At 46.3% G+C, this 25,297-nt stretch overlaps 1 protein-coding gene across 2 annotated transcripts in view; it reads right to left on the reverse strand.

The window, feature by feature from the left end:
• Positions 1–17,084, reverse strand: part of SETD3 (SET domain containing 3, actin N3(tau)-histidine methyltransferase) — an 800,835-nt gene extending 783,751 nt beyond the window's left edge. The window contains exon 1 of one of the 2 annotated variants that reach the window (XM_069637733.1): positions 16,938–17,084. The gene's annotated coding sequence lies outside the window, so the exon portion shown is untranslated. The remainder of the gene's footprint in view (positions 1–16,937) is intronic. The other variant, XM_069637734.1, reaches the window with a different exon arrangement.
• Between the last annotated feature and the right edge of the window lie 8,213 nt (positions 17,085–25,297).

Consider the following 25,297-nt stretch of genomic DNA (forward strand, 5'->3'; position numbering starts at 1 on the left):
ACTATCCAGGGGGCTTTCCAGGACAAGGGAGGGGTCCACCCGAGTGTTGGACGTGCGGGTAGCTAGGACCTATTTCAAGAAAGTGTAGATTCAGAGTGGCACAACAGAATTGGGGAGATCAGGGACAACAGAACTATCAAGAGGGACAGGGAGATTAACATTATGCCTAATGTGCTCAACAAAGACAGATAAAGGCACCTTTCAGCAGATGCCACAAGCACAAACACAGGCACCAACACAGACACAACAAATGACAGCACTCTTACCAAAGTACTCACAAGCATCACAACCAAGAGGGAGTGTACAGCAGTTAGCACAAATCAGGATAGTGATTCAACGGAGCCCATGAACACAGTGGCAACAGTGCCAGTTAGACGACTAGGAGGGGTTATGATGGTGGGGAACAACCATTTCACAGGATATGGATTGCCATCATGCCCTCAATAGGACAGCCCACAGACGAACTTGATGTGTCCCATCTTGTATGTCACACCCAATCCTGCGAAGGAAACTTGCATAGGGGTGGCGATAGGTGACAAAACGTTTTCCTTTCTGGTGGACACTGGGGCGACTAGGTCATGCATCCGGCAGGGGACATTTGCGTTGTCAGGCGAAGCCATGAACGCTCGAGGATTCTCTGGGGCTCGGGAAGTGGTTCCTTTCACTGACAACATCTCTCCATCTATAGGAGATCATGACTTATCACTACCTTTACTTTACTCCCGACAAGCACCTGTAAAAATATTGGGACGCGACATCATGAGCAGACTGAACATGACCATTGCATTCACAGACAAAGGCATAATTTGCTCAACACCAGGCATTTGCATGTTGAATGTAAGACAGATCGTCCAGGCATATTGTGGGAGCACAGTACAGAGGGGGTGCCAATGGACCCAGAAATGTTCCAATATGGAATGGATATTGCCATTGTATGGATGCCATGCATCGCAGGGAAGGTGTGGCGGGTGCCTAGTGAATATCTATTCAGGCCAGAAGCAACATTGGATGAGCCAGAGGGGACCACCGTGTCTATTGAGATCCAGGCAGCGTTGGCTAGAGAGGATTGTATTACAGTGCATGTAACAGATGACACAGGGAGGGCATGGTGAACAATAATTGCCATTGCAGAAGGATGCAGGCTCACAGCAGTGACAGATGAACTATTTGGGGAAGAAAAGGATGGAAATTGAAATGATGTTTGAAATGAGTGTAACATTTTGGTTACAAATTCATTACAGAGAGGTACCAAATATGATGGCGCTGTAACGCAGCCCTCATTCTTCGAGGAGGACATGGCCAAGATACCAGGCAGTTTATGGACCAAAACCAGGAGCAATATTACCCCGAGTAAAACAGTATCCCCTAACCAAAGAGGCAGATGAGGGCATTTACGAGACAATCAACGCCCTCATTAAGAGAGGCATTTTGGTAACATTTCCATGCAACACGGCAGTGTACCCCATGCGCAAGGCCAACGGGGGGGGTCATGGTGTTTTATTCAGGATGTACGCCCTCTTAACCACATTGTAGAAGCAGAGTATCCAGTAGCAGCAAATCCAGAGACAATGTTGTGTGGCATTCCAGTGGATGCCACCTGTTTCACAGTCATTGATCTAAAAAACGCATTATTTTCAGTGCCACTACACCCAGACTCACAAGATCTCACCAGCTTTATGTATCACAACCAGAAGCTGAAACATATTTGTTTGCCACAAGGGTACCGTGAATCACCATCTATCTTTAACAAGGTAATTCAGATGGATGCAAAACAGGGCTGGGAAACTCTCTACCAGCACGAACACAGCCCACTGACTTGTTCTTGGGTGGATGGCTCCTGGGAGAGTCTCAGCCAAGTCTTTAGCTCACTTTTCTTTTCACAGAGAAGACATTTCCCCAAATATCAGTCTTTGTCCTGCCCAGGGGCAGTCCAGCACCAAAATGCTAGGCAATTCTCCTCTTAACAAGAGTACCAGAGCAACCCCATAAACGTGTTTCAACCTTGTTGGGCATCATCAGTGAGTTGAGATACGCATGGTTGAGGAAAATGCACTTGAGCGGGGGTGTGGGGCGTGCTGTACATTGACGGTTCATCGACCATTGACCAGACTGATCGGGTCAGGAGGACTGGAACTGCTGTAGCAAGACTGAAAGAGGACTGGACAAGTGAGGTAGTTTTGAGTGCACAGTTACCGTCTCTCTATTCAGCACAAGCAGCAGAAATAGTGCCCCTCATACTGTCCCTGGAGCACAGCGTAGGCAAAAATGTGATGATGTACTCCGACAGCGCCTATGTCACATTAACAGTACATATTGGATTGGCACAGGAGAGCAGATGGGACCCTGGTACAGCACGCGCTGCTACTAGGTAAATTGACTGAAGTGATCACATACCCACAGTGTAAAGTGTCAGGCACACACCAAGGGGGAAGACACCATTTCAAGGGGAAACGAAGCAGCAGACTATGAGGCAAAATGCACAGCGTATTTTGGAGAGCTAAAGGAACTGGACGAAAGGCCCAAGGTCATGGGAGGGGTGAGGAACATAGTGATGAGAGAAGGATACAACTATCTACCAGAGACTCAAATTATGACATTGCAGGGAGTTGCACCATCAAAGAAAAGGGAGATCTGGGTGAAGACGGGATGTTCCATGTCCCCTACTGACGCCTTGTGGCGACAGCATAACGCCGGGAAGGAGGTCTTGCCATTGGCCCTACTGAAAACAGCACTGGCACAGCTACATTATTCAACACACATAGAGAAAGAAGTCATTGCTGCAGGTATTGGAGAAACGTGGTTTTACCCGAATCTAAATGAACATGTAGAAAATTTCATTAGTACCTGGCTGAATTGCCATCAGTTCACGGCTGGACATACACTGAGAGTTGGGAGAGGAGCCATACCCAGACATGAAGGCCCATTTCTGCACCTCCATGGAGATTACATGGACATGGTCCAAGTGTGTCGAGGATAGCGCTACATGATAGCGGTTGTCTGCCAATTCTCCAGATGGATAGAGGCTGGGCCCTGTTCCCATGCCAACACTCTTAGAGCGGCAAAATTCACGGTCCGGGAAGTTTTCACAAGATGAAGCGTGTCTAAGGTCCTGCGGTCTGACAACAGGCCCCCTTCGCCAATTAACTATTCCAGCTTATCACTACCCTGCTAGGAATCAAACACAAATTTGCCTGTGCGTACCAAAACTCAGCATAGCACCAAAAAGAACCGGCTTCACTGTTTGCCACTGGAGTATTCGAATTGCGCAACAAGCCAGGGTCCGACCACCATTTAACTCACAACAAGGTGGTGACACGACAGCATATTGCATCTCCCACTGGCTCCTCCCACAAGAGCATTGAAGGATTGTGAGAGTAGTGCAGAGATATTGGGTCAAGAAATGTATGACTTTGTTACTTTGCTAGTGTCAAGCGCTTCTTTCATTTCTCGCCAGATACAGAGGACACAGGGCAGGCCTGAAGACAACGAACAAGTGAATATTGATGATCCGGAACAAGAAACTGCAATAAAACATGTAGTGAAAGCGAGAGACCTGGTTTTCCTAAAAAACTTTGTTAGGCACTGGAACACGCCCAGGTTAACTGGACCTCACCTAGAGGAGGCCGTTACTGATCGAACTGTCCGACTGGAAGGTAGAAGTGTCTGTGATTACATCGAGGACATCAAGCCCTAAAAAGCAGTGGCCTTGCCTAGCAGCGCAACAACGAGAACCAACAGGGCCAACATTACAGATCTCGACAGACTACAAGAGAACATATATCCTCCCGAGTTAGGAAAACCAGACCATCCCGTGATCCGACGTTCTCAAGTAGCAAATGTAGCAACAGACACATTAGTGCAAATGGACAGCTGAAACATATTGCTCGTTTTCTCTTCTCTCGCACACACAGGTCATGAATTTGCAACTGTAATGTTTCTGCACCATGACAGCTGAAACACTGCGATTGGTCTCTTTCTCTCGCACATGCAGGTTGATTGCGTATGTTGTTATAACTGTGTAGGGAATACTCCTTATGTTACCTCCCACTGACCACCCAGAAGCCTTCTCTAACCAATGTATCCATTGCATAAGAAGGCCCAGACGGTTCAGAGCTCAAACCCCTGAAATAGATTTCTTGGTATTTATAGAGTACCTAGGCCAAACATTTCCCGAACTTGAACACAGCGCTTTCCCCGTCCTACCCACGTTAAGGGACCCCTCAACAAGAATGGTCTGGGAGGAGATATTTATTTTTGCAGTTAGTGACTTGATGTACCTCGCAATGATCCAGACACAAGGCTGGTTCCAGGGGAAGACAGCAACCTTAAGATGGATGTCAAAGGGAACGTTCTCATATGAAGACAGCTATATCAAGATCCTAGACATGATGAACAATTATTGGCAGCTTGATAAAGGGTTGCAGTACATAAGTTACGGGCCAGAGAAAAGAGAGACAAAGATGGTTACATTGAAGGTATTGCCGTGCCCCTGGACAAGAATAAAGGAACTAGGGGGAGAGCCTGGCTGCTGGGAGAGACCACAGATCCTGATCTATGGAAGTGTATATACGAATGACGGCTGGGAAGATGGAGTGGTGGGAAGCAAGGCGCTGACCTTAGCCAATGCACCAATGAACAAAGTGCAGGAAGAAAATGCAAGTGCCTGAAGGAATGGGACAGGAGTGCAAGGCTGGTAACGTGGGTGGAAAACGAAGCTGGAACGAAGTTGGACCAATGCCAATAATTCCCTTGAAGACACCGGCTTTGTGTTACCAACACAACAGCGATGAGGAGGTTGGTGCAAACGTGGGATGCAAGGCGATTGAAACTATCCCGGCCATGGAAGCAGGGAAAGCAGTGCTGATGGATCACTATTGGGCATGCAGGTCTAAAGCATATGAGAAGTTGCCACCTGACTGGGGAGGGGTATGCCCCCTAGTGCAATCAACATGACCTCATTGGTGGTACCAAAGAAAGATGTGAAGATTGATGAGAGAACAATAAATGGAAGAAGAGGTCATTAGAAGAAACACCACCGGTCCAAGGAGGGAAGACAGACAGGCAAAAGGGATGATTGAAGAGGGGGTGCGGGGGGCTACTTCTCAGGGAAATCAGAAGCAGCATTGGACGAAACACCAGAACACAGACTGTTCAGCAGAACGCAAATGTTCTTCACATCTCCGATACCCGGAGTACAGACTTATACAAATGCCAAGGGGTTACAAATAACCTGCTGGAAACTAATGGTAACCATAAACTTGATAATGAATTAATTCAATGTCATAAAGGAAAAGCTCAGAGCAATGCAAGGAGGAGTTTGCGCAGAAATCGGCAGTTCATGTTGCACATTCATACCAGCCAACGACGAAGATAATGGAACCCTCTCAGACGCTGTAACACAATTGGAGCAAATGCATGCGAAGATGGAGGATGATGCACGTGGGACAGGAAAGAACAAGAGCTGGTTCACATACCTATGGTCAGGACACCAACATGGTTAGCAGATGGACTGAAGGGGATAGCTGGAGCACTGGCACTAGGAGCAGCATCCCTGTGTGGGATCAAGATATACATTGAATGATGTAAGAAGACAGCAGAAGAAGCAATAGGAATGCTAATACTGATGGATGTGAGCATAGGAGGAGCAATGGATGGCATTGAGAAAGAAAGAGACAGACTAAGGGAGAGAATAACGATGAGTGACCTGTTTCCGGCAGGAACAAAGGTGGACAATCCACGTGACGCCAAGAAGTATGAAGGGAAGTGGGTTTGGTGCAACCCCGAGGGAGCATGTCCTTACATGTATTGGTCCTTTGATGATCACGTGAATTATTATGGACACCTCGGAGGAGTGACAAAGATATGGCAACTTAAGGAAGACGAGCGGTTCTATCGTGATGTGGTCCACAAGCCAACCAGGGGGGAGGACTGAATAGGGGAGGTTGAAATCCACCTCTGCCTCCCATCTCACCAAGCACCTGAACCGGAAGAAGAATTGAAGGAATAATGACCGCTCATACCATCAGGGAACAACCACCACTGCTCCCATGATCGACAAATACGAGGAGGGGTACCCACTCCGCCAACCTAACAGCCCTTGGCAAGCACAGACGCTGCCTCGAGTGAATGAGGAGCCTCTGGTTGCCCTTAAAGATACTTCAATTGACAGTCTCGACTAAAAGCACCAAGAAAACATGCTCCGCACAGCGGTACATAATCACACACCGCAATACAGGAATAAGACTTGCAAACAGCTCTATAAGTTAGAGGACCGTACACATACATACTGCCTTCGCCTTTATTATTTTGTCATTAGCTTGACTGCAGCAATGTGGAAACCGCAAGAAGCAAGAGATCCTGTGTAAATGCTTGCAGATGCTTATACGCAATTTACTATGTAGATGCAGGAGCACTTGAGGGACCTAACAGCGTCATGCACAGCTAACCTATGGATACTATGGAACAGCACAATAGGCTGGATGCTGTACCATGGCTCAGACAAATTAGAAGTAGGCCACAACTGTCTCAGTGAAAGCTGAGCTGAGCTGAATTCAGCACGAACAGAAGAGCAAGCCATGTGGGACAAGAGCCCCCTGCCAAGGCCATCACGATATGAGTGACATTCCTTTCCCTGTTTGTTTGTTTGTTTTATTCACTTTTTATGCGCGCCAGACCCAAGGGGTAGCAGGGCGCAGTGGCAAGGAAATTCAAAACTTACAGGTTACATCATAGCATAACGTACAGAAGAGAATACAATAGGTCCCTGGAACACAAATAATTACAAAATATATAAAGTTCAAGTAAGGTCAATCAGAGTTGCAGATGTATAGAGTCAAGAATTAGTGCAAGTAATTCCAGTAGGAGGTAGGTGACACAGGTCAACTGAGGTCAGTCGAGGTGAGGAGTTGAATGACATTTTTTCTGAAACGAAGGTAGGGCAAGTCCACTCTTAAGTCTTGTGGTAGTGAGTTCCAGGTTTTTGCAGCCTTTACCAGAAAGCTATTTCCTCCGATCGTAGTGAGTGTAAAGTTTGGTATTGTCAAACAATTAGAATTGACAGCTCTGGTCGGTCTGAGAGATGTTCTCCTATGGGATTTGTCAATCAGGTATCTAGGGGCGGAGTTAAGGGCTTTGTGTGTCAGGGATAACATCTTGAGTTTTATTTTGCTCTCCGTGGTCAACCAATTGTGATGGCGTCTGGCGGAGGAGATATGGGATCTTTTGTTTATGCCTAGTGCTGCTCTCAGGGCATTATTTTGTAATATTTGTAGTCTTTGAGTTATTGTTTTATTAGCTCCGGAATATAGAGCGTTGCAGTAATCAATTCTGGAGAGTATTAAAGCTCTAGCCAAGATTCAGCAGCTCTTGTTGGAGAGGAATGGTTTACCGGCTCTTATCAGTTTGCACGTGTAAGCCGTGGAGGAGGCAAGGGATTTTAGCTGTTTATCAAGTGATAGGGTAGAATCAAGATAGAATCCCAGGGTTTTTACATCCTTGGACACTTGGATGATATTCCCATCTATGTTGAATGAGGAGAATTCCTGGCCTAGTTTTTTTATATTGGCCTGGGTGCCCAGGATAATCAACTCGGTCTTATCATCGTTCAGACAGAGGCCATGAGTGGCCATCCATGCCTGGGTGATAAGATATACCTTGTTCACCAATTTCGTGTCTTTCGCATGTTCCCCAGAAAGCGGGAGGAGGATCTGTGTATCATCTGCATAATTAGTGTAGGTGATACAGAGATGGTCCAAATCATCAAACAAGGGCTTGGTGAAGATACTGTATAGAGTTGGGGAGACACAAGAGCCCTGGGGGACACCGCATGAGATGGGGGTGTGATCTGCCGTTGCTGAGGGGGAGAAGACTCATCGTTCTTTCACTCAGGAATGACTCGATCCATCGAATGGCTTCCGGGGAGAAATGGGCGGCGGAATCCAGGTGACTACAGAGGACTTTATGAAGGCAGCTGAGAAGTCCAGGAGTAGCAAAGTACTGTTCTCACTTTGTCTCTCAGCTCGTCAATTTGGGATTTCAAATCAATAAGGGCAGTTTCTGTTCCATGTAGGGGACGGAAGCCCGATTGTCTCTCTCCTAGGAGGTTGTGTAGTTCTAAATGCTTTTGAATTTGGTTGCATGCAGCTTTGTCCAGAATCTTGAGAAGAAACGGTACTGTAGTGATAGGGCGGTAATTAGTGGGGATGAGGGGGTCTAGTGTCTGCTTTTTAAGGAGGGGGGGGGAGTACCCAGGACTGTTTAAGGTTGGCAGGGATGGTGCCTGAGGCAAAGGAGGCGTTAATCAGTTTAGTGTTAAAGGGAGATAAATCTCTGGCAGCGTCTTTTATTAATTGTGCTGGGCAGATGTCACCTTTACAATTAGATGGTTTAAGCGACAGGATAATTTGTTCTACTTCCAAGGTGGTCATTTTGGAGAAGTGGAAGGTATTACTGTGCGCCATTAAATTATTGGTATGGGGCATTTTAGGCGAATCCTGAATTTTAAGTACTTCTTTTTTTTTGCTGGATTTTATTTTGGAGTGTGATAATTTTATTTGTTAGGGCTTGCTGGACATCTGTGCACCAAAGTTTGTCCTTGGTACAGGCGTCCGGTGTGGCGATAGGAGACTCAAGTTCCTTTAGAATAGAAAAAAGCTCTTTCATACTGGAATTGGATTTGGCTATACGATCATCATACGAGTTACGTTTTGCCCGGCAAACTTCTTTTTTGTAAAGTGAGGAGAGAGAAGTTAATTTAGCTTTGTTATCGACCGAGGGGCAGAGCCTCCAGGTGGTTTCACTCTTTCTTTTCAGAATGCATAGGTCTCTTAGCTGTGGAGCAAGCCATTTGTTTAGATGAGCTTTCAGTTTGCTTGATCTAAGTTTGAGAGGTGCCTGTTTATCTAGAGTAGAGAGCATGAGATTTTTAATTCTTGCACTAGGGTGCTGGGGTTTAGATTAGCTGATAATGCTCTAAGGGTCGGTAATATAGCTGGGATCTCTTCCTCTGCCGTAATACATTTTTTATTTCTGGTTAAGCAAGGTGGCGCTAGTGGAAGGGCCGTGGGGTTAGGTGTGGAAGTAGATAGGTTAAAGGACACCAAAGAATGTTCTGTCCAAGGTAAGGGCATTATGGACGAAATAGTGGCTGAACAGTTACAGTCAGCTATCCAATCTAACGTTCTTCCCTTCAGGTGCGTAGGCTTTTCAACTCTTTGAGTTAGGCCTAGTGGGTGAATAGTATTGGCTACCACTGTAGCATTACTATCCGTGGTGTCATGGAAACCTAAGTTAACGTCCCCAAGGAGGATTAGTAGAGAGCAAGGTTTGAGGTTATTAATGAGTAGGTTGTGGAGATCCTCTTCAAAAGGTGCCTAAGGGGCCTGAGGGTCTATATAAAAGGTGAATGGTGATTGCTTGATTATTATTTATCTGGAGTTTGGCAGATATGGTCTTGCAGGATTGAATCGATTGGGTGGGTACTAGTCTGAGAGAGAGGCTCGTTTTAGAGATTATGGCGATGCCGCCACCTCTTTCACCTTCTCGGTCGTGTCCGATTATCATGTAGCCATCCGGGATGGCTAGCATGAGCGAAGGTCCTGCTGCATTGTGTAGGCAAGTCTCTGTGATTGCGAGAAAGTCGAGGTTACCTTCTGAGATTAGGTCGGCAATGTCTAGGGCATGGGCGACAAGCGATCTCACGTTAAGGAGTGCTCCAACGATAGTTGGGGTCTTAGTGACCTCTGTGGCTTGGGGGGATAGAGTAGTAGATGTATTAGGTGTTTTAGGCTTGTTATTCTGAATTGGGCAAATATTGGAATTGGGTTGAAGAGGTAGCCTAGTATAACAAGGTGTACAGACCTGCTGGAAGTTGGTTTTGATGTTGGTAGGGGGGAAGAGACCTGCGGAGAGGTTTGTGCAGTTTAGTTAGTCTGGCACGGAGTCTAAGGTTTCTGCTAAGTGTATCACATGGGAGTGATACAGAGGTGGCTGTCTCAGGGGACCCATGGCTAGGATGTAGATATTGGCCAGGAGAGTTACAGTTCAGATTTATTACAGACGTCAAAGGAGGCAGGGTGTTAGGTAGGTTAGCATCTAGCATGATAAGTGAGTGTAGGGTAGTCCTCAGTAGGACTGTGTAAATAGCTGGTAGATACATAGTTATATAAAGGAGGCCTATCTAGAATACCACATTAGTAGTCAGTGGGAACCGTTGGCAACAAATACAAAGCACAGTATATGCTAGAAATATCAGTATGTCGGAGCAATTTGGTAGCAAGAGTCGCCTAAATACTAAATCAATGTAATGTATGTAATCAATGACAATGATTCAGCTATGCCGGCTAGGTAAGTACAGGAGCAAAATGTAATCAATGACTCAAAGGCTTTGCCGACTAGGTAAGTACAAGAGCAAAAATACAATCAATGACTCAAAGGTAATGGTTCAGCTAGGCCGACTAAGTAAGTACTGGAGCAAAATGTAATCAATTACTCAAAGGCTAGGCCGACTAGGTAAGTACAGGAGCAAAAATACAATAAATGACTCAGAAGCAATGGTTCAGCTAGGCCGACTAGATGAGTGCAGCAGGTTACAGGTAGGTGGATAAACATCGCAGCTGTGCGGGTGGTGAGCACGTATGCGCAAAAGCGGCATGCATATGAACAATTTAAAGAACGAGGCAGTGATTCAAACCAAAGTAATAATATGAGCGTGATGGCCACTTTGGAAATACACTTCCGGGAGGAATGTTTTGTTGGCCGGATGTCCATGAGGCACAGGCGAAGAATGCAGACGCAAATTTGTGGTATGCTGGGTCAAGGTAGGTTGCAGTAGATCAGGTAAGTTTATGGGAGATACTGATCATTTAGGGCCTCTGTGCAGCTGTAGGGGTGTGAGCCCGGAGTGTTACCTTAAAGAACCGGGTGTTGGAGGTCCAGGCGGTCTGGCAGTCAGCAGTACCGGCAGAAAACAGGCTGAGAACAGGCACCAGCTAGTGTTAACTGCAGTAACACCAGCACTGAAAATACAAATAATTCCTCACAAAATCAGGCTAATTCCAATCTGCAGAACTCAGAACCACAGCCTCCGGACACGTGACCAGCCAAGATGATGATGAACTGAAACTAGTAGTCTGGGAAGAGACACAGACTCACGCAGCCAGACAATGGCTTGCAACGAAATTGTTACAGACGACGCTGTGTGTTGCATGCTGAGAACAAGCACTCTCATAGGCATTGGTGGTTCGCACACGTTACACTGCAGACACATAGTTGCTCTTATTACCGTGAAATGATATACTTCGAGCTGAGAACCGACTTCGGTCCCAGGCCGGGGGGTGACAGCTCTAGCCAATCACAGTTCAGGACCCTAGGGATGGGTAGCAATGGGCAAGAACCAATCATTAGATCCACACACTGTACGATTTTAGAAGTAGCATTTTTTGGGGGATGGACCAGGCCAGCCAGCTGACACGGAAGAACCAATAATCTACTAGCTATGGGGACCTCCATAGGTGGACAACCACTCAATGCCCAATCACAGGATGTGATAAGTTTCCTGGAGAAGGGCCCAGATTGTGATGTCAGTGTGATGCAACTGTGTTACAAAACTGGCCTGCGAGTCAGCATGCTCTGGGATGTGCCTGGATTTCTCCTCTCTGTACTGATCCTTGTGGGTTTTGGCTGTAATAAACTACAGTTGAACTTGCTGCCTGTCTGGGCCTACGTTCCTTTTGGGAAGGGAAGGAGTTAGGCCTTCCATGAGTTCTGGACTCGGAAACTCCTAGCACCCCTCGGCCTGCCTGGGAGTTCTATCCTAACACGGCAATAAAGATGGGGCCCGAGGACAGGGTGTTCAGAGTTCAATTATTTCCACAAGGTGAAACTAGAGGCTGTACTTGCTGGAGTAGTGGTTGCATAAATTAGAATGTCTTAAGAGGAACTATGAGTCTGGGGAGGATGAGATTGCAATCTGCAGTTCAATGAAAACCTGTTAATTGAGCCCTTCCTCGTATTGCTACAATATCCAAGCGGACATGTACAAATCACCCTTAAGGTTAAGGGCTTTAGGCCAGTTGTTACTAGATAATGAATTATGTTATATGTGAATGTTTCATTGTACTATGATGTCACAACCTACCACGGACCAATCCCATGCAAAGGTGGACTTCGATAGGATCTGAAGATGGTTGTAAAGATTGTCGATGACCAATGAGAAAGAATTAATTTGTAAAAGATGGAAGTTCTTTGTAAATGTTTTGTCCTATCATGTCTGAAGGGTAGGTGGTAATGAAATATCTGGGAGTGTTTAAATGTTGCCAAAATATATAGAAATTCAACAATTGATGTAGTTAGATGAGACTTAGGTTAGTTTGGTCCTACAACAAAACTGTTCCCTGGATAATTTTACAATAAATCTTGCTTTACATACAAAGCGTGCACTCGTTCCTCAGGTGGGGGACCCAGTTTGAGCTGAGGTAATTAGGGATATGACCGCACAGAATACAGGCTAGGTAATACTTGTAGCATTAGTCAACTTCCAGAAATCGATATTCAACATCAAGTGTCCAACTTGAAATATCTTACTACGAATTGCCTGTATGGTGTTTTTGTATTGCTGACCAACCGTGCACACGGCACTTCCTTCATAGAGGAGGCCAATGTACTAAGCTCTACATCCCTTAATCGTGACCTCTTGGTTCTTTTAATCTCATGAACTTCAGTATTGATCTAAACCCTTATCACCTTTGATCTGTGACAGTCAGATGTTTAGCCAAGTGTCCTAAGAGAACTTATTTGGAGCTTAAACACGGGAGGTGGAACCTTACGATTGCTTCCACAAAACCTTTTAGATATACAATCTCAATGGAGAGCAATTAGGTTTTAATTAAGCACCATTTGAAAAGACATGACGAGGTATCCTAGGGAAGACATTTAGGTACAATGGGTCATCTTTAATATAATACACACAAACATATCTTTAATCTCATTTTTTTTTTAAATCAGCCAAAAATGCAGATTAATAATGTTTTTATGTGTACAACATGATCCTTCATATATCAATGTCCAATGTTTACCATTACATCAGGTTGCTGCAAGGTACTCCAATACACTGGGTACTGAAAACCACTGTATGTGAAGCATTTAGTAAAATAATTTCTTTAAACAAAAAGGAGATACTTAGGGGAGAAGACAAAGCAGATTAAAAGACCTGATTACTCCTGTACCCATTTATCCCAGCAACAATGTAGTAGCTTATAGCAACAAAGCCAATGTAACTAAGCCAAATTAGCGACAAGTGTTATTGACAGCGAAAGTACCGGTGTACAGGAACAGTGGTACCTATAAAGAACTTGTTTTCCGATTTCAATGCATATCCACCAATCACAAGCTAAACAATGGGGATCATACGCTATCTCTGCACAACAGGGAATTGCAAATCCAAAAAGATCGAATCGCAAAATCCTGGTTCGCGTTGATCAAGTAGATCACTTTCTGCCATCCTGTATTCCCCTACTACGCCTCCCCTGCCCCACTTGCCTTTTTTGGCAGGGCACACAGCAGTGTACCGCCGACTCTCCAGTACCCCTGCAGCGTCAGTTCCCTAGTGGGTCGGAGCTGATGCTGCAGGGTCCCCTTTTTCTTTTCGTCCCTGCTTCCAATGGCATGGAAGCGGGGGACACAATCCTGCAACCCCGAAGCCCATAATGCAGAACAAGGGGAGCGGAGGACACCACCCCCGCTCCCCATGTTCGGCATTATGGGCCTTGATTTTGTTTTTTTCCAAGCCGAATGTGCAGTAATTGCACATTTGGCTTTTTTGTACAGTATTTTGAGGGAATACCAAACAACTGAGCAGAATAAATACGAAATAAATGTAATCTGACTATAAGATGAAGGACATCCAATGTATACAAGCTATGAGGCTATTTATAATTATTGTTTTATAACGTGCTTAATACCAGTGAGTGGTTTCTAAGCGCAGGATCGGGATTCGAACCTGTGTTGCGCTAAGTTGTCTTGCTTCCAATCCCCCGTTCCAGCCCATTTTTTAAAAAAATCTGTTTTTGATCCTGTCCTAAACCATTCCATTTTTTGCCATACTCCAGGTGTACAATTCAGGACATGGATGTTGAAACATATTTTCATGCTTTTTGGAGCAATTAATTTTAGGCAGGTGGCAATGCGAAAAATTGAATTATATGTGTATGTCAATGGGCCACACAGTCAGTCTCCTGACACACAATGTGTCCAGTACATAAAATTGGTGTACTTTCTCGTAATGCTCACATACACAGGGCTAGGAATCTAACAAGTCTTGTTGGTTTGTAATCTTAACTGAGTTCAGCTGCGCGGCAAATGGAAAACTTGTATGGTTAATGTAGAGCTAAAAAAAGACTTTTCTTTTTTCTATATTACAAATAAACTTTCTCTCCTTTTGTTTAGCAGCTAAAATCTGATAGCACAACATGCTACATTATAGGCTTACATTCCGACAGGAATGTTTTGAGGTCTGATCCCCAATACAGTGCAAGAAAATGTAGTGCCTACTTCACAATACAGTGACCAATATCTGATGTCCTGTTTAAACAATGCTATGCGATGCTCTTTAAAACGCATGCCTGTCCGAAACAGTATTTAAAGATAATATTGTGGGGATTCCTAGCACAAATGGCCATGCACATTTACACTAAGCACATCGTGTAATGGGACAACCTGGAGCCCAAGTTAAAGCTATTTTGAGAAGGTACTCCATTCAACTCAGATCCACCCGTCGCTCCAAACATTCTCCTGGCTCCCAGTAAAATGCAGGTTCCAGTTCCCTCCCCGATGAACACCCACTGCATTTCCACGCCAGTTTAAAATATATGTGGATTTCATAAACACATTTAAGCATTCATGGAAGAGACTATAGGTAAAAACTGTAGTAGTTGCACAAATAAATACTAAGGGTATTAAATAATGAGGCGCCTAAATTGATGTAACATATATGGTCTACTTTTCCTAGGTGCTTGGTCTCGACGAATGTCAGAGCCCTTTAAAGTTCTGTCCTAGTCCACATTAAAACAAAACCGCACTCCAAGTCTAATCTAACTGAACGACAGCTACAGACTGTCAAAAACAATCAACACAGAAAAACACATTAGGAGACCTCCCAAATACGAAAGCAAAAGTAGGCTTACTCCCCAATATTTGCAGCAGTTGTGAAAAAGACTGCTGGAGGCTGATGATTGGTTCTTCCTTCTGTGCTAATCTTTCTTGGTGAGGTGATGCAAGCAGTTGTGGTTGCTGCTGCTGTTAAGGAGGGACTCAGAGTGGCCAGCGGGACAGGGTCAATTTCCTCCTTGTATGTACACCATCTCCAATTTGCCTGCAAGGTACTGGCTGAAGTGTATGACACAGGCCAGATGGGCTGGGGATACTGCCTTTCTACAAGTGACTTTGTCATACAGTAAGAAGCTCAGATTGGACCCGGTATTTTAACTCACCTGGGCTGTTATGAATGGCAGTGTCCTTTTTGTATCCTTTATCTGACTCGGTTAGGTGACCAAAGAAGCAACCAAGTCGTACTTATATATATATATAAATTCAAAATGTTTTGTGGCGAAGCGTCGTTTCTTCTACAATCCCACACCGTTTCACCAATCTGCACCATATTTTACAATCCCACACCGTTTCACCAATCTGCACCATATTTTGCCTAGTGAGGACCCCGCAGACATCACTGGCTACATGACATTTGGACATCCCAGCCCCTTGCCTGGATTTCAGCACAAGTCAAAATGTGTGGGTTTGTGGCTTGACAAAGCATTGTTCCTTATACAATTCCACACCATTTCAACAATCTGCATCAAATTCTACATACCTACCTGTTAGCATCCTCTGGGCAATACTAGCTACATGACATTTGGAAAACCCCACTGCTTTCCCCGGATATCAGCATCTTTACACATGAGCCAGCTGTCTGAAATCAGAGAAAACATCAATGTGATCATAAAAGTACCGGTCCTGACATGAGGAACAAAACTCAAGGTCCAGGCCCTAGGATGAACGGTTGCCAAGATATATGCACTGCCACAAACTACACCAAGCCAGGGTGAGGCGACAGGTGGGGAGAGAGCACAGAAGGTCCCAGTATGCAGCAGCACACCAACTCTCACCTCCCCTCAACGTCTGCTCTGGGGTATGCCAGCCAGCCACATGCGCCCATTCTCAGAGCAGTTTCCTTCAGCAAAGCACATCAAAAGATCAACAAATCGGAACGACCTACAGGATCAGTGTTATCATGTTTGTCTACAGAACCCGTTAGGAGAGCAGGCACTTCTGATAGTGTATAGATAAAACCCCACTGAGCCAAGACCCACAAGAACTGTATACCTTCGATGGGCACACAGTAGGCTGATAATCAGCAAAAAGGGAAAAATTGACTTTTCAAATCCCCCCCAGAGACACTAAACAACAGAACTCTACACCTCTACAACCAACAAACCTCACCTCGGCCAATATGCACTGCGGGCACACTAGGCTATCACCTGGGCACAAATGCTTCAATGCCCTCAACACAGCCCACCTAGAAACTGACCCCCACTCAGTACCCAAGTACTTTCAAAAATAAACACAACAGTAAGGATATCTTACATTTTCGATCTCTCCCCACTATCCTAACCTCACACTCCACCCCCTCCTTCCCATCTGCAGCGCAGCCTAGAAACTATGCAAATGGAAGCGGTGAGCACCATAAACCCCAGGAATCTCACATGTCTCGTTTACTCTGCAAGAGCTCATTAATTGTGGGGGTAGCAGCTGCTAGAGATGTGTAGGGATGGGTTTCCTCCATAATTTCGTGGAGTACTAGTTCTTTATTAACTGTGTACATTCAGTATTTACTATGTAGGGCCTCGTGCGAGGGAACCACACACCCACTGCTGTCTCAGCCTTACCTCGCACTGCTGCAGCACCTCCAGCTGTCACAGGCTGCGCAGGACAGGAAAGTAGCAGCTTACAAAAGTGTAGCGCAGCCTAACCCTAAGGTGGCCCGCCCCGCCTCTCTGAACGCCCGGTCATCCAATTGGCTTCTACCGCTTTATCGCGCAGCATGAGTTCAGTGTTTTCCTGTCAGTTGAACCGTGACGCGGCCCAGGTTTCTGATTGGCCAACTGTATTCCTATTCCAATTGGATACTGCGCTGGACAGACGGGCACAGCTAACCCCTAACTTTCCAGATTCAGCGATCGGCAGTGTGGTGCTCACGTGCCAGACACATCTCCGCAAGCAGCTGTCAGAGAGGTGGGATCGAGTGCATGTCACACAGTAATTCCAACAAACAACTAGACGGCTAACTTCCCTCTAATACTGTTCCACCTCTAGACGCCATGCTGGTGGCTATAACAACAATATAGCCCTAATTTTCCAAGACACGTAGTCTTATTGGGTGGGGAAAAGGGTTCTTGTATTTTGTACTGCTGCAAGTTGTAGACGAAAAGGCTCTTGTCCCAATATTTTAATTCCATCAGTTATTACTAAGTATTTTAAATTAATTTAGGGCATTGTTTTAGACTGCAGGATCAATTTGCATTTTTATTTGAGAAAACATCACTAAAAGAGTTTAAAATTGCTGGGAGCTATATAACATCTTGTTGCAGCATATAAGAAGAGCATGGCAAGCCTGCATGCCACTAGATAACAGGCATATATGCCAACCCTCCCGATTTAGGGAGGAGGCTACCGATTTTGGTAACAACTATTTTTTACCGTCTCCCACCTAAAATGATTCTAACCCCAATGCAACTGAATGATGAAATTCAATTCTCCCGATTTCTCTGAGAGAGTCTCCCTCCCAGGTGCTACACAATGTCATACATTTATTTATTTTAATTTATAAAGGGCACAAAGCAGCCAGGGTGAATCGTGGCGCTGTTACAGCAGTGCTTACTTAGTTACACAGAAAGAGACAAGAGCACATGTCTGTGGTTCTTGGTTACATTAAACCATAGCCAGACAGGTAAGAGAAAACAGTGGACATATACAGTCGACTAAACTAAGACACATATATTACGACATTTGCAGAATCCATTTCCTACTGTGAGGGCAGGAGCACCTGTCTATGGTTCTTAGTTACATTAAACCATAGCCAAACAGGTGAGAGAAAACAGTGGAAATATACAGTCGACTGAACTAAGACACGTATAACAACATTTGCAGAATCCATTTCCTCCTGTGAGGAAACAGAGTCAAGCGGGCATGAGAATGAGAGAAACTTTGGGTGAGCTAGTTGAAAAGTTCAGTTTTAATCGATTTGCAAAATGCTGGGTATGATGTCTCCTTTCGAAGGGTTATGTGGAGAGGGCGTTCCAGTACTATGGGATGACCTTAAAATGACGACAGACTCCGCGGGATGCGCGGCACTAATCCTCCTTGACCTATCCGCCGCCTTTGACACAATCAATCACTCAATCCTCCTAGACCGCCTCCACTCCCAAGGAATTGTGCAGCCCTGAGAGCCTTATTTTGAATCACTTGGAGTCAGTTCAGACTTTTGGTGGACTTGCCGGCAAATAAGATGTTACAATAGTCCAATTCGGCTCCAATGGTGTTTCTGGCGATGGAGAGGCAGTTTGCGAAAGATAAGTACGGTTTGACTGCATTTATTAGTTTAGTTGTGAAGGCCGCTGAGGTAGCAATGGCGCTAACTTGTCGAGTCATTGAGAGCGTCGAGTCAATGTACACCCCAAGGGTTTTGACTGCTGCTGGGACTGGAATTTGGGAGTTGTCAATGCTGAAGGAGTTGTACTGCTTGTCTAGCTTGTTGAGCGTTTCGTTGGTGCCTACTATGAGTCGCTTTGTTTTATCCCATTGATGCATAACCCATTGGATGCCATCCAAGCTTGAATGGTTGAGTAGATTTTAGATAGTGCTTCTGCATCTGTTTCATAAAAGCCAGTAGGGGGATGAGGGGAATGAGCACTTGGGTATCTTCGGCATTAATTTGTGTAAACTATGCCGAGATTGTTCAGGTTATTGAAGAGCAATAGGGTGAATAGATTATACAATGTCGGAGATGTGCAAGGGCCGCAGTTTATGGTAGTGGGAATAGTACATGTTGCTCTGAGAATACTTTCATGGCTCTCCCTTCAGTTCTGTCAGAGGATCCCCAATTGTGCGGGGGACCTGGACAGGGGTAGGGGCCCACTCGGGCCTACGGATGTCACGCAGCAAAAAAGACACAGGACTCGTTATTATAGTGCATAAACCCGGACTGGCGCCAAACCGCCAGTTCTGGTGATTCCTTTATTTCCTGCTCCCTCCCACAGCACGTGACCCAGTCTCCCGTGACACGTGACATCACGTTCCTCCCAAACTTAGAATGCTTTTCCAACAACAACAGTAAGATTTCATAACTTCTTCAATGTCTATTCTAGTCTCTTAGGAGCGCAACCTTGTCAAGCTTGACCGGTGATAAACGCCCTGGATGACATACCCTTGGAGGTGGGATGAGGGTTGCGACCACTCCCTCAGATGGTAGCGGGGATGGGTTCTTTCTGTCCCCCCCTTCAGGGAGTCTCTGCTCAGGCCTCGTCTCTGTGTGGTGTTGGTTCTTGGGATTCTTGGGGTGTGCTGTTCTCCTCTGTCGGCCTTGGGCCCTCGGGTCGATCAGTGATTTTGGTTCTTCTTTTGGGCTCCTCGACCCTTCTTCCCACATTGCTGCTGGGACCTTTCGGAAATGCAATATGTTTCTGATCACAGTTTCACTCCCCCTGTTGGCCGTGATCATGGTGTGGTTCGTGTTGCATACTGTCCATGGTCGGGACTCAAAGTTCAGTGACATCTTCTTGGGCAGAGCCCGGTTCTTGACCAGCACCGTGTCTCCTGGCTGCAATTCCCGGTGGCTGGCACATCGTGTGCGGCTCTCCTGTTCATTTCTCCTAATCTGTTTTGCCTCTATTAGGGGGATGTCTGGATCTGGGGCCACCCAGTTTGGATGTACTGGGAGCTCCGCTTGGAAGCACATCGAACATGAAAGCTGCAGGGCTGATGCCGGTTGATGAGTGTGGGGTCTGGTGGTGAGTCCTCAGGAATCGGTACACAGCGGTTAGCCATGAGTGGTTGCATCCTTTTGCGATGCGGATCACCGTATTCAGTGATCCCATAAAACATTTGGCGTCCCCATTAGCTTGGGGTCAGTATGGGAAACTGCTGCAGTTCTTGACTAGAGAATGGGGGGCAGTTGTCGCTCTTAAAGGCATGGTCTAGTAAAACATTTTATTTAAAAAATAGATAGGCAACATAAAAAAAAATACTAGCATTCTCTTTTTTAAAACTTCCTATGTAAAATTTTGAGCTATTCAAGCTCAAAATTCGCAAAAGCAAGCACATGGGCGCATCCATTTTGTGAAATGGATGCCCTCCTGTGCTGGCTTTTGCTTTTGCGGCACTAATGAAGGAAAAGCCAGCCAGCTGTAGTAAACAAAAGCTACCGCTGGGTGGCTTTCCCTTCATTAGTGCTGTACGCGGAGGACGGGTACCGGAGACCAGAGCAGGAAAGCTGCAGCTGAATCTCGGTAAGTGCTATTTATTTATTTTTAAAAATAAGCACTAGCTGGGGTTTTTTTCTAATTTTTCCGGGCTGTAGGAGCCCGGAAAACTTAGAAATAAAACCGCAGCTTTAAAAACGTTGTATTTATGTTTGTGGTCGCTTTTGAAGCGACCGCAAACATAAATACAACGTTATTGTGTTGGAAAACGCTGCGGTTTTTCTTTCCCAAGTTTCTCAGGCTCCTCCGGCTCGGAGAGCCCCAAATGGGAAATGCTAAATGCTTCGTTGTTTCTGCCTGAATCTGCTTTCCCATTTGGGGCTCTCGGGCTCCCCGTGGGGAGCCCGAGAGCCCCAAATGGGAAAGCAGATTCAGGCAGAAACACAACGCGGTTGTGTTGGAAAACGCTGCGGTTTTCTTTCCGAGTTTCTCAGGCTCCTCCGAGCCAGAGGAGCCTGAGAAACTTAGGAAAGAAAAACCGCAGCGTTTTCCAACACAATAACGTTGTATTTATGTTTGCGGTCGCTTCAAAAGCGACCGCAAACATAAATACAACGTTTTTAAAGCTGCGGTTTTATTTCTAGGTTTTCCGGGCTCCTCCGGCCCGGAAAACTTAGAAAAAAAAACCCAGCTAGTGCTTTATTTTTTTTAAAAAATAAATAGCACTTACCGAGATTCAGCTGCAGCTTTCCTGCTCTGGTCTCCGGTCCCCGTCCTCCGCGTACAGCACTAATGAAGGGAAAGCCACCCAGCGGTAGCTTTTGTTTACTACAGCTGGCTGGCTTTTCCTTCATTAGTGCCGCAAAAGCAAAAGCCAGCACAGGAGGGCATCCATTTCACAAAATGGATGCGCCCATGTGCTTGCTTTTGCGAATTTTGAGCTTGAATAGCTCCAAATTTTACAGAGGAAGTTTTAAAAAAGAGAATGCTAGTATTTTGTTTTTTATGTTGCCTATCTATTTTTTAAATAAAATGTTTTACTAGACCATGCCGTTAATGTTGGTTGGGATCCGTGTGTTGCGAATATCTTCTTAACTGCTAGGATCATTGTCTCTGCGTTGGTGGACATTACGTGTTCGACCTCCGGGTTGCGGCTGAATTCGTCCACCAGGACCAGCAGGTATCCTTCTCCCGCCATGGTGCAGTAGTCTATGCTGACGGACTCCCATCTTTTGTTTCTTCGTGGGGCACTGATGATAGGTTCCAGGGTGTCAGCTTTCCTGGTGGATTGGCAGGCTGTGCAAGAGTCTATGAGGTCCATTACCCGCTGTTGCATGCGAGGCATCCACATTCGGGATTTCTGGTATGAGGTTGTTTTCACAATCCCTTGGTGCCCACTGTGGGCTAGCTTGAGCGCTCGCTCTTCCAATGTGGTTGGTAACACAATTTGGTGTCCGGTGTCCCTTTAGTATTACCCCTTCAGGGGCTACAGTGTGCTCATGGTGGACACGAAATATGGCTTGTAGCTTTTCCTCTGCCGGCTTCATGCGCTGGGCTGCCACGGCCAGGAAGTTCTTCCAGTTCCCCGTTTGGATGGCTTCATTGGTTCGAGTCAAGATTGTATCTGCTTTGGTCTCGTCAGCAACCTCTTGCAGTGTGAGGGCCTGTGGTCAGCGCAAGCGACGATGTGACACACATGCTCGTCGGTCACTGCTGTGTGTTGCCTCTCTTGTTCAGTAGCGGGCCGCGGGTGGCGGGATAGTCAGCTGGGTTGTCTGCCCCCGCCTGGTACTCAACCTCAAAGTTGTAAAGTTGTAGTTGTAACATCCACTTCTTAATTCATGCCGGGGGTGTGGTGCGGAGCCCTTGAAGATGGGGATGAGGGGCTTATGGTCTGAGAACACCTTCACTGTTTTCACAAGTAAGTACACCGTAAAGTGTCTGCATCCCCAGAAGATTGCTAGCGCCTCCTTCTCAATATGAGCATAGTTCTGTTCGGTCTTGCTCAATGCGCGGCTACCAAAAGAGATGGGGTGCACGTTGCCTTCTTTGTCAATTTGAGTTAGTACGGCCCCCTAGGCCCACTGGGCCTGCATCTACAAGGAGTTCAGTGCCTGTTTCGATGTCAAAGAATGCCATCGTAGTGGCGGTGGACAGAGAGTCCTTGATTTGTTGGAACGCCTGTTGGTGTAGAGGCGACCATTCCCATTTCTGGTCTTTCATTGTGAGTTCGCAGAGGGGACCTGCCAGGGTAGCAAGGTCCGGGATGAACCTGGCACAGTACTTTGCCATGCCCATAAAACGTTGTTCTTTGGTGGCTGATATTGGGGCTTTGGTGTTTTTTGATGTCATTCACCTTCGCTGGATCTGGTGACACCCCTTTTGTGTTGAAGATGTATCCGAAGAAATAGAGTTCTTCCTTGCAGAATTCACACTTCTATGCGTTAAATGTGAGCCCCGCGTCTTGTAAGACGGCTGACAGGCACTTGTGATGTTCTTTGCTCTTGGTTCTGTTTACAATGATGTTGTTGCTAATGTTCGTCGTGCCTTCAAGGCCGTTCCGGACCTTCCGGATTTCATTTTGGAAAACCTCGGCGGCTGAGGAAATTCTAAAATGTAAGCACTTGTATCTTCTCAGGCCGAGGTGGGAGGCGAAGGTGGTGATATATCTTGACACCTTTGCTAGTCAGAGTTGGTAGTGCCCCGACCTGAGGTCAATTTTGCTGAACAGCGTAGCGCCCGTCATGTCAATGATGAGTTCATCAATGGTCGGTGTGATGTGCCGCTCCCTCCCGATTGCTGCATTTGGGAGCCTCATATCTATACAGATTTTCACAGCGTCTGGTTGTTTGGGTTTTTGCGCTACCACCATGGGGGACACCCACGGGGTCGGTCCTGAAGTCTTCTCTATGATGCCGGCCTTCTATAGTTTTTCAAGTTCTTTTTCAACTGCCTCCCTTATGTGGAAGGGTATCCGGCACTGTCTCACGGTTTTTGGTTCAACGGTGGGCTCTATGTGTAACTTGATGGACCTGCCTCATAGGTAGCCGATGCCCTGGAACACGCAGTGATGCTTTTTTAATTAGGTCATCGAGCTCTGTAGGTTGGATGCTGAATGCGAAGTGGATTAGTCATCGTTTTTCAGCTGTTCTGCATCTTAGCAGAGTCTCGCACCCAGCGCCCACTACATAGATTCTTGTTCGACAGGCTGTTTTGTTGTGGAAGAGATCTGACCGGAAGGATCCCTGCACTGGTAGCAGTTTCTTACAGCCATAAGCGAAGAGCTTTATCCTCCTGTCATGGAGTGTTGGTTTTGAGCTGAGTTTCTCAAATTCTCTCGTTGGCATCACATTTACGGTTGCCCCTGCGTCGATGACTACTTTCATTGGTCTGCCGTCCGAGATTATGATGCAGGAGGGCCTCTTGCATTGTTTGGCCTTCTTTCTAAGTCTGAACTGTTGTGGTTCTACCGCCGAAATGAGGTGCACACGGTGTATCTTCTTGCCATGCCTTCTTGCACCTTTCTTTCTCGCGCCTGTCGGGCGAGGCACTGTCGTCGCTTTCTTCGCTTTCACTGCTGGGCTATTCTTGTGCGTAGTCTACGGCTCTTGCTCTTCCTTTCTTCCTAGGCTGGTGAGGGGATTCTCATGGGTCAAATTTTATTTGGTGCTCCTACGGCTGTTGTGGCGTCTCCTCTCAGTCTCTTCCACCTGGTGGATGCAAGCAGACCACTGCATGGTGGTTGAGGCGGTTGCACTTCCGACATGTCGAACCCCATGCGGGGCATGGTTCCCCTCGGTGCCATGGGCCTCCTTACCATTTACAGGAGCTGTCCCGCCATGGAGGCTGGTAGGATCTGAGGGTGTTTGGGCCCTTGCCTCCTTGATCTCGGGTGTTCTGCCGTCTCTTAATGGCTGCGGTCTTCTCGCTTTTCTCGGGGGTTGTCTAGCGGTAGACGCTGAATCGCAGCTTCAATCACGGCCACTTGGTTGTCTGTGCGTTCGCAAAGATGTCCCATCTCGAGGATGCGGGACAGTGCTATGTTCTTTTCCGACAGGATGGCTCGCCTCAGCTTCTCTGATGATATCCCGTTTATGATCTGGTGCCAGATTGCCAATTCTTAATTCATAAATTCACAACCTACTGCCATTTCCCGCAGACGTGTGTGGAAATTGTTGACTGTCTCCCCTTCACGTTGTCGGGCCATGCAAAAGTGAAACCTCTCATAGTCTGGGTTGAGGTCAGGCTTAAATTTGTTTGTTAGCGCTGCTTTGGCTGTGTCATAGTCTACTGCATCCCCAATGTTAGAAAGCGTGTTGAAGAGGCGTAACGTGGTCGCACCAACGTTGAGCAGGAGAAAAGTGCTTTTCTTTCTGTCCGTGATGATTTCCCTGGCCTCGAGATGCAACTCGAATTGTTGTAGCCAGATGCCCCAACAGATAGCCGCACCCTTGTCAAACGTGTCGAATGGTGCCATGAGGGTGGTTAGGGCAGGGTCGGGGTGGTCAGAATTGGGGTTGATGCTCCTCCTGTCTGATGTGCTTGCCCCTCCCCTCATCAGGCTTGCATTTGTGCTAGACATGGTGATGATAAGGGGTGTTTTGGTCAGCAGTATATGATTGATAAAATGCCAGGTGCATGTGCGGGCACGTGCTGATCTGCTGACTTGCAGGCAGTGGTAGGGTGTGTTCCTCATAAAGATGCCAGTTCTCCCCTTGATCACATGTAGGAGGCTAATGTGCTGTTGGCTTCCTAGGTCTCCTGCCTCCTGCCCAGTAATGTTCCTCTGCGTGTGGAAGTGTGAAAAACACGGAGGAAAAATTATACCA

This window comes from Ambystoma mexicanum, chromosome 14 (assembly GCF_040938575.1).
Source record: "Ambystoma mexicanum isolate Mex_15411 chromosome 14, UKY_AmexF1_1, whole genome shotgun sequence".
In the NCBI taxonomy this organism is placed as follows: Eukaryota; Metazoa; Chordata; class Amphibia; order Caudata; family Ambystomatidae; genus Ambystoma; species Ambystoma mexicanum.